We start from the raw sequence: 10,129 nt of genomic DNA on the forward strand, positions 1-10,129 counted from the left end.
GTTTGCAATGGCTCTAAAGTCGAAGACTTTAGAGCCCCCAGTTGAAGCATATCCTGCTATATTTGAAACACAAAAACGTACTAGCAATAATCATCACATAAGCACATTTGGATCATCGATCTTAAAATTGGATTATTTGAAAGATTGGGTCATCGACCCGAAAATTGAATTTGAAAATTTTGAATAATTGGGCCATCGACCCGAAGTTTAAATTTGACATCATTTAGTATGTTAAGCCATCGACCCGAGGTTTGAAGCTTAAGTATTGGAATGTTGGGTCGTCGACCTGAAATTGAATTTGAAAGACTGGGTCATCGACCCGAAGTTTGAACCTGTTGAATATTTTGAATAATTGGGCCATCGCCCCAAATTTTGAATTTGACATCACTTATGATGTTGGGCCATCGACCCGAAATTTGAATTTGAAACGAATCATTTGGGCGTTGGGTCGTCGACCCAAAATTTGATTTTGAACTTTGAGATTTGAACCTTGACTTGAAATGTACCACTACTTGGATCATCTATCCATAATTCGCAAAAAGTTTTTGAAATTTCGGAATTCCGAAAAATTGGGCATTTTGAAATCGAACCTTGACGGGTGAGCACGAAATACGACTCAGACACTCTGTATGACCCGTAAACAAACGTGGGCGTAGCCTGCTACCGTAAAACAAAAAAGGAAAATAAAACCGTAAGTGTGCACGGGTTTTAATTCAATTATTGACTTGTTGGGGGTAGAAATGTAAATTGGTCATTCTGGTGCCAAAAGATGGCAAATGGGAATCACAAGGTCGTCGGACTTGGGATGTAGATATCGTATGTCATGGGCGTGCTCCCGAGGGCACACGGGAATCAAGATCACTTGGCATTGACAAGGTGGATTAAACTCATGGAGCAACAACGTTAGCTTCGCCTAGACACTAAACACAGCCTGATTTTATGAGAACAGTTGGACATCACACATCACTCTTGTTGGGAACATTCTGCCACTCTTCTCCTCGCCTCCTTTCTTTTCAGCGAGTATTCATCATTTCTTGCCACCGCCTTCTTTCTTTTCAGCGGGCTTTTACTACTTTCCTTCCACGCCTTCTGTCTTTTTAGCGGGTTTTTCATATTTTCTGTTCCCAACAAAAATCCACATCTATCTGACTGAGCATCTTTGCCTACACTGTTAGATAAAACTCATTCTGAGACTTGATACTATTCATCCGAACCTATATCCTCATCCTAGCCTACATCGAGTGCTAAGACCGACTCAAACAAAGGTGGCTTCATTTGGACTTGGTTAAGACCCGTAAGAAACCGACAAGATGACAACTTGGTTGATGAGTGGATTGAATCCCTTGTTCAGAAGGACTGCCTACGTATTCGCGTGGAGCGAAATCAAATCCGACGTAGTTCGATCAAGGTGCATAAACTTGGCATTTTAATTGTGTGTACACACTCGAAGGTTTCACCTATGGTATCATGTCGTATCCCATTCTAGCCTGTAAGGTACCGTTAAATCCCGTGTCTGGGGTTAGGTGTAAAAGGCTTGGATCTTTTGGGATGTGGAGCTTGGTAATAACAAGTTTGAATGGTTAACCATTATTCTGAAGGTTTGTTTTGTGGTGCTAAGGCTAAAGGCTATGGCTGCTGATGTGGATGGAAATGGTGTCTCGGGTTTGATGAAACCCGAGTGCAAATGGGTTGGAAAATTATGTGGGTTCAAATTTCCATGTCTGGACCCTAAAGGCAAGGTATAACAACACAAGCGGAATGATTCTCAAAATTCCCGACTATCCCCTTGTAACTGTCTCAGGAAGGACTTAGGGGTAAAGAGGTTACTACTTAAGCTTTTGGGCTTCGCCCATTGAACTTCAACTATGGGTACTTGACTTGAACTCTGGCTTCCGTAACTTCGACATTTAACCAAAAAGCATTCCGCAATAACTTCAACATCTTTTTTCTTTTTTCTTTTTTTTTTCATTTTTCTTTTCATTTTCATTTTTCTTCATTTTTCCAATTTTTCTCATTTTTCTCATTTTTCATTCTTTTTCATCTTTTTTCTCTCTTTGAAAATGATCTTCTATTCATTCTCTTAGTCACAAATAGATACACCTTAAAAACTGGGCTTCGCCAACTAAAAAGGGTTAGAATTAACAATTCCTTCTTAGAACGGGTTGATATATTCTCTCTTCGAGAGGGGATGATTCTGTGGGAAAAAGGCTTGCCTTCCGTCATCGATATGGAAAACAAGGAGCTAGTCCGGGTTCGTCCTAGAATCATCTAAAAGCTTGTCAAAAGCACTGGTTCTGATGAAGGTTTTCTACCGCCAGACATGGAATAGGTAAAGGAATCAAACACGGAATCCTATTGTACCTTACATTTTGAAACGGGGCATATTTCTACCCCAGGGATGCCTTTGAGTGTGTTGTGCGTTTTATCATGTTTCGGAATGATTGAGGATTGGAAACAAGACATATTTGGAAACGAAACTGCGACTTTTATTGGAATGACAAATGCTTAAAAGACTCGAAGGAACGATTCCTAGGACACACCCTAGGTCATCGCGGAACAAACGACTCAACTTCAGGAAAAGAAAGTCCTAGACTCGACTTGACTAAGATAAGAAAATAGATCCGACTCATAATTTTCAAATCTAGTTTTGAGCTTTCCCTTATTCAGTTGTCAACTTAGATGCTCGGCTCTAGTCCTTGATCCCTTTGATGGTCTGCCTCCATCCCGAGGTAGTCCTCTGAGGATCTACGCCAGTGATGAAGGTTGGTGAACCGAATTGCCTTTTATTAACTTCCTTAATGAGAGGAGTACATTCTGGAGCAAGACTCCCGACTTGAATTTCATTCTTCGAGTTTGGCAAGAATTCAAAGCAATCCACAAATATCTTCCCGATAAACACCCCTTTCAAGTGACATGGGCGGATAAGATGGGAATAATCGACATTGTCTTCGAGAAAAACAAAGTTAGAGTGATCGCCAAATGGATTGGTGATGTTATTGGGTTTAACAGTTGGGATCAGGAGTGTTCCATTCTCAATCATGTCTTGGATTTCGTGCTTCAGTCGATAACACCTTTCAGTATCATGGCCTTTCCCTTGATGAAAGGCACAGTAGGCATTTGGTTTATACCATTTACCTTATTGATCAGCGAGAGGGTCCGGAGTTGGACCAATAGGCTTCAGCTTTCCTTGGGCTATGAGCCTTTGGAGAGCGTATGTATAAGTGCATCCGATATCGGTGAATGCCCTAGGTGTTTGGCGCTGCGACTTCTTCGATTTCCCTTCTAAGAGATTGATGGCTTCATCAATATGGGACGTTGCTGGGGCCTTGCCCTTAGACGATGAGGCCCCATGGTACCCTTTTGGCCTTTCAGCCTCTGCCCTTATGACATCATCTTTTACCTTTATCCCGATTCTTATCAATTCTTTGAAAGAGCCAAAATTCTGGTATTTTAGAGCATTGCGGTAAATAGGTCGTAGATTCTTTACGAACTTATCTACCATTTCAACTTCGTCAGGCTTCTTGGCTAATTTCACGCTTTCAGCGCGCCATCTTGCGAGGAATTCAGTAAAGCCCTCTTTTTCCTTCTGTGTCATTACTTCCAAAGTCCTTATGTTGGTTTGAATCTCAACATTGTCAGCATAGTGCATACAGAACTCCACCGTGATATCTTCGAAAGTAGGGAAGTTCTTAAGGTCAAGATTATAGAACCACGCTTTCGGGTGGTCACCCAGAGATTGGGCAAAAATTTCAGAGAGCATGTCACCAGGTACTCCCTTCAGTGCTAAGTACCCTTTATAGGCCTGGATCTTCGGTGCCCTTGAACTTTGGGATGTCAGTGAGTACCATGTTCGTGGGCAATTTATCCTGAACTGGGGCATAGGCCCTAGCATTTTTATAGTGGATGTTCTTCCTCTGGGAGAGTTTCAGACGGTCTTCGATGAACTTGAACCGTTTTTCCAGATCAGTCAGAGGTGGGGTAGATTGAGGGGAATCTTCACCCAGCTTAGATTCGATTGCATCCATTCGGGTCATCATGAGGTTCACGGCCTCAGTGAGTTTGTTAACAGCATCTTCCATTGCTTGACGTCGGGTTTTTGGCGGCCTTTCTACAAGAAAACCCCGAACTGAGTCAATATTCGAATGTAGGAGCCCCTGCACACTTAAGGACACGACACCAACTTGACTTAAACAAAGACTCGACTTGAGACTGACTAACCAAAGGTTCGACTCGCGGTTGGATTTAGACCTCGATTCATTTTAGACTCGACAAGACGACACGACTCAAGTTGTCATAGCTCGATTCTAAACTGGACTCGGTGTGACTAAACCCGTGATTGGACTAACATAGCCCATAGGTTCAGGTGAAACGCCCTAAATGGCCTAGCTTGGGCGTTTCTGTGGACTATCCTAGAACAATTGGTCGACCAACACGACTCAAAGCCCAAGAGGTGAGCTTGGGTGACCCAACAAGGTCGTGTTCTAGACTCTTAGAACGAAACACACCCGGCCTAACACGGCCATGACCCGGACACGACTCGACGCATTTCATGCTTGGTTGAGGTTCGAGAAACCTTTTGGATTGAATTTGGAAAAAACGAAGGATCGATTTGAAAATGAGATTTGAAATGGGCAGCATGCCGGCTATAAAAGCTTATTTTGGCCGAAAATTCTAGTCCTATTTGGGCAGCATTCCGCGTTTTGAAAATCATGCTATTTTGAAACTAAGTTGTTCAAAAGTTCGGTTTTGAAATTGACAAGGAAATTTTGAAAAGACTCGGGAAAAAACACCTTGCACATTGTCATTCTCATGTTATAAGGATGTATGCTCCTAGACATTTCTAAGTCTCGGCAAGTCTTCTACAAGAAGGTCTATGCCCTCCATCCTTTTGCGGTCTTATAGAGCAAGGGCCTTTAGGTAGAGTACCTAGAAGAGCATCCCCACCATCAAGAACCACGCGAGGCGGAGCGGAAGCAAGCAAAGTGCGAGTTCCTGGCATAGTGGGACGTCGCCCCCCACGCATCACAAAGAAATGCTGGGACGGCCCGAGAAAATCCTTAAGGGTTTATGCATGAATCGTAGCACTATGAGTAATGTTTTACTTTCCAATACTTTCTTTTCAAGTTTCACCTCGGAGGAAAAGACCCTAGAGACAAAGTGTAACTAGTCCTCTTTTCCCCAGCGGAGTCGCCAAACTGTGGACAAGGCCCTTGGGAACTGCATCCTCGGGATCCACACTAGGCATAATCGACTCGAGGTTCTTTCGAATCGAATTAAGACAAATTAGAGTCGCCACCAAGTTTTTTGGGAACTTGGAACCGTTCAAGTCAACTTTACACCTTTCATCGAAAAGCATAAAGCCAATCGACTACGAGTGATTAAAGATAAAGACTTGTACCCTATATCACTCGATTTGAATGACTCTCATAATCCAATGGTATTTAGACGGATCCACAAACCATAGATCTTGAGTAAGGGGTGAGGGTATGTGTTAGGAAGCCCATAAGGACACCTAACCCCGCCCGTCAATAACGGCCTCTACTAAGTCAAGTGTCGGATTTCAAACAAGGTCATAGCTACTACGATATATGATATGCAAACATCGTTTTCAAAACCCTAACATGTGAAGTTTCTATGTCGATTTAGATGCAACTAAACTAACTTTGTCAAAGTTGTAATTTAGCGTGTGGGTTGATTGATCTAACAACATACAAAACAAAGCAAACAAGGCTTAGGGGGAATGGGGGAGCCGTTGGGATCTATCCTATTACAACCCAGGCATTTCATGCCGACACAACGAGAAATTAAAGATACAACTCGATCTAAAATACAACGCTATACACACGACGCAATACACGACCATTCGGCCTAGGAAACCGTGCACAAAGGGGCGGCCCAAGGCTTACATGACTCACGGCCTTCGGTCACTCCTCGTAATGTGTGCTTTCACTTAATCTCATCGAATTAGACATAGGGCTACGCACCAAAGCATGCATTAGCATAAATCGGGCCATGTTTCTTTAAACAACATGCGATTTACTACGCTCTTACATACATGGGGGCACAACCATCTAACCAAACGAGACTAAGGTTTTTTGAAAGAGGTTTTGACTCGATAAAAGAAAGCTAGCTTGAAAATTACAAACAAACTACCAAACACGACTCGATAAATAAAGTAATTACAAGATACGAAATAACGAGATAAAGATGAGAAATAACGAGAAAAGGGACTACAAGGACACGGCCAAACACGGCCTACACGATTTAGCATACCCTAATCCTTAGGTTAGATTCATTAGGTTAGATAGATGATTGCGAAACGGGATAGGAAACAAGTTAGAAAACGAGTTAGAAACAACGTTGATTGATTTGAAAAGATACCTTGCAAACGCGCATTCTACACGGCCTAAAGGGGTCAAATTAGGTCAAGTTTGCTAATTAATTTAACTCATCGAGTGTTAATAAGAAGGTGCTAATCACGCGCTCTTATACTAGCGAGAAATTAGGTGAAAGAGAGAGATGCATTCAATTAAGTTACAGAATTGTTAGTTGATTTTTAAAGCTATGTCGATGTACCCTAACGTGTCTAATTAGGTTATTAAATTGATCTAATGTCATCTAAACGAGTTATATGTTAAAAATCAGAGGTCATACTAACGTGTGAATGGTCCTAGGGTGGGTCGAATTACACGAAACAAAAGAAGGGTCAAAAGCGAAGAGCGAAGTTAGAACTCGTTTTATTAATGCCCTACCTTGAACACGAGGATATGTAAATGAGACGGGGGTTACGACCGACTGATGTAGCGGTTTCTTTCCCATCTCAAGTCAACGCGGGTGTTCATGGTGGTACTTTAACTCATACTCGGACTAAACTAGTTTCATAGTTAATGATAACAATCGATAAACAAAAACGATAAACAAACAAAAACGAACTATAAGAAAACAAACATAAAAAAACGAAATAAAAGGGAGAAAGAGGAGGATTTGATGCACCCTCAACCTACATGTATCGTTGACACCGTCTTGGGTCGTAATCGATGGTATATTTTATCTCGAGAGGCCGTCGTCGACGAAGAAACAAAGCAAACAACACGTTTTTTGTAAATCTGGACAGCAACTTTCAAACAGCGATTTCTCTCTCGTTTCACGGTGAAAATTCGATTTAAAAGATGTTTTGAAAACTAGAAAGAGAAGAGAACAGAGATCTTAAAACAATCCCTACTCGTTTTGAGTTATTGGGCACGAAAAACGAGCACAAACAGAACTGGACAGACAGGGAAAAAGCAAAAACAGAGTGTATAACACTGCTTTTTCGAGGGAATTCGTGTACTCTCAAGGGCAATTTGGCTCGTAAATCTTTGTCTAATGTGTAGATGGATGTTGTATGGTTAATTTGGAACAAGAAACTCGAATTTTGATGGAGGTTTGAAGGGAGAACGAATGGTTTCAAAGAGGACACACAAACTGATTCTCTGTTTGTATGTCGGTTTTGTCTAGGGTTTTTGGGAGGCAATTAGGGTTTGTTTCTGGAACTTAAAGCTTGTAAGTGAAGGTAGTATGTATGGAGAACTTAGAGGAATGAATGTATGGTGAAGGGGGGGTATTTATAAGGAGTTAAGGTAGGGTTTTAGAGGGGAGAGGCAGACGGGCTCATTCACGCATAGCTGCTGTCCAGCAGCTTTTGTGAGGGTTTGAGAGGCTTTGTGAGGGGTTTTCTTGGTGGTTAAGCTAGGGAAGTATAGGTAGGATACTAGGGTATGGTTTAGGGTTAATGGGCACGGGTTTTGCAGGTGTTTGGAGCGGGTTTCGGACTCGGGTTTGAGTTGAACGAAAACAGGGGGCTGTTTGTGTCGTGTTGTTTGGGGCCTGTTTTGGAGTGTTGGAGACGGGTTTTGTGGAGGGGTTTCATGGTGGGTTTGGACGTGGGAATGGTGGGTAGTGTGGAGTATGGGTTGGTGGTGATGGGTTGCGGGTTTGGACCAAGTTTGGAGCAAAACAAACGGGCTATGCTGAACACGGGTTGGGAAGGAGTTGGGCTATGTTGGGGGGCTTGGGACGAGATTTGGGATGTGGATAGGGGGGTTCGAACTGGGGTTGGATGGGTAGAAGCCTATGTTGGTTAGTGTACTCGAGATTCGTGCCAATTCGTAAAGAAAACGGGCCCAAAAACCGAGCTATAATCGAGCTCCAAAACGTGTGGTTAAAACGAGCGTTTTTCGATTTTTAAATCGATTTTTCAAATAGATTAACACATTAAAATAAATGATTTTTCAAATCAAATACACTCATAAAATGATTTTTCAAATCAAATATTTATTTTATTTTCAATAAAATAAACTTGAGAAAATAAATTCAAAATAAAGTAAAATGAATTCACCTTAAAAAAGCTTTAATTTAAATATCATTTAAATTAATAAAATACTCCATCGACAACGCTCATTCTACATCGTAAAACGAACCCAAATAATGACAATGACAACTAAAGAATACATGTGTCCTATCATCATCGGGTGTTTGTCGGGTTCTCTATAAATTCCAATATCGACGGATATGGGTATCTACAGGTGCCCACAACGGTCTCGGACACCTCCGCCGCTATATGAAATATTTTCTAAGGTTGTCTGTGTTCCAGTGGCTCATTAGAGGCACTCCCTCCATGTCTGTCAGCCGGTATGTCCCCGACCTCATTTCTTCAACTACCCTGTAGGGTCCTTCCCAGTTGGCCGTCATTTTACCATGGATGTTTCCTTTGTTGGTCGCGGCCGACTTTCTCAGGACTAGATCTCCTACTCTTAAGTCCCTTTTGTGGACCCTACGGTTGTATGCTTTTCTCATTCGGTTTTGATAGACTGCCAAGTTGAGCCGTGCCGTGTCTCGACTTTCTTCGACCAGGTCTAGGGAGGCTCTCAGGCCTTCCTCATTTTCGACTGGGTCATAGGTTTGCGTTCTGAATGTCGGCACCGCTGCTTCAATTGGCAGGACGACCTCAGACCCATAGACTTGGTGGAATGGGTGACCTGTTGCTTCTTTTCTCGTGGTTCGAAGGGACCACAGGACGCCGGGTAGTTCATCAGCCCATCTTCCCTTTAGATCTTCAACCTTCTTTTTCAACCCGTTCAATATTGTTTTATTAGCTGCCTCCGCCTGCCCGTTGCTCTGAGAGTGGCAGACGGAGGAGTATGCGAATTTGATACCGAGCTCTTCCAGCCAGTTCATCACCATGTCACTCCAAAACTCTCGGGCGTGGTTAAATACCATGACTTGGGGTAACCCAAAACGAGTTATGATGTTCTCCCAAATCACCTTTCTTACGGCCGCCGTGGTCTTGGCAGGTACCGCGACCGCCTCGACCCATTTGGTGAAGTAGTCAACGGCGACGATCAGGTACTTCCTTCCTCCGGAGGCCGTCGGAAATGGTCCTAGTAAATCCATCCCCCATTGTGCAAATGGTAGGGGACTAAGTACCGGTTGCAGGTCTCGGGAAGGTGCATGTATTACCGGAGCATGCATCTGACAATTCTTGCACTTCTTGGTCTTTGCTCTGGAATCTTTCAGCATGGTGGGCCAGAAGTAGCCGGCTCGAAGAGCTTTGTGGGCTAGCGTTCTCGCCCCCATATGATGTCCACAGATGCCTTCGTGAATCTCTGTCAGTATGAGCTCCGCGTCGGCTGGGCCGACACATTTCAGGAGTGGTCTTATTACGGATCTTCTGTATAATTCTCCTTCGAACACCAAGTACCTTGCGGCGATCCTTCTTATCTTCTGAGAGAGACTGCGGTCCTCCGGTATATCGGAGTCATCCACGTCGTCTCGGCTTCGATGTCGCCCACCATGCCGACGGTCTCAGTGATGCTTTTAGCATTTCTGATGTCCACCAGCACGGTTCGACTGACATTCTTGATGCTTGAACTGGCAAGTTTTGAGAGAGCGTCGGCTCGGTTGTTCTCAGACCTGGGGATGCACTGTATTTGGAAAGATTTCAATTTTGAGGTGTCAGCTTTTACCCTTTCCAGGTACCTCACCATCCCATCGTCTCGAGCCTCATACTCTCCTCTGATTTGATTAGTCACTAGTTGTGAGTCTGTTTTTAACACAATGTGTTCCGCCCCGGCAGCTCTAGCTAACTCGA

The sequence above is a fragment of the Silene latifolia genome, chromosome 4, assembly GCF_048544455.1.
Source record: "Silene latifolia isolate original U9 population chromosome 4, ASM4854445v1, whole genome shotgun sequence".
Lineage (NCBI taxonomy): Eukaryota > Viridiplantae > Streptophyta > Magnoliopsida > Caryophyllales > Caryophyllaceae > Silene > Silene latifolia.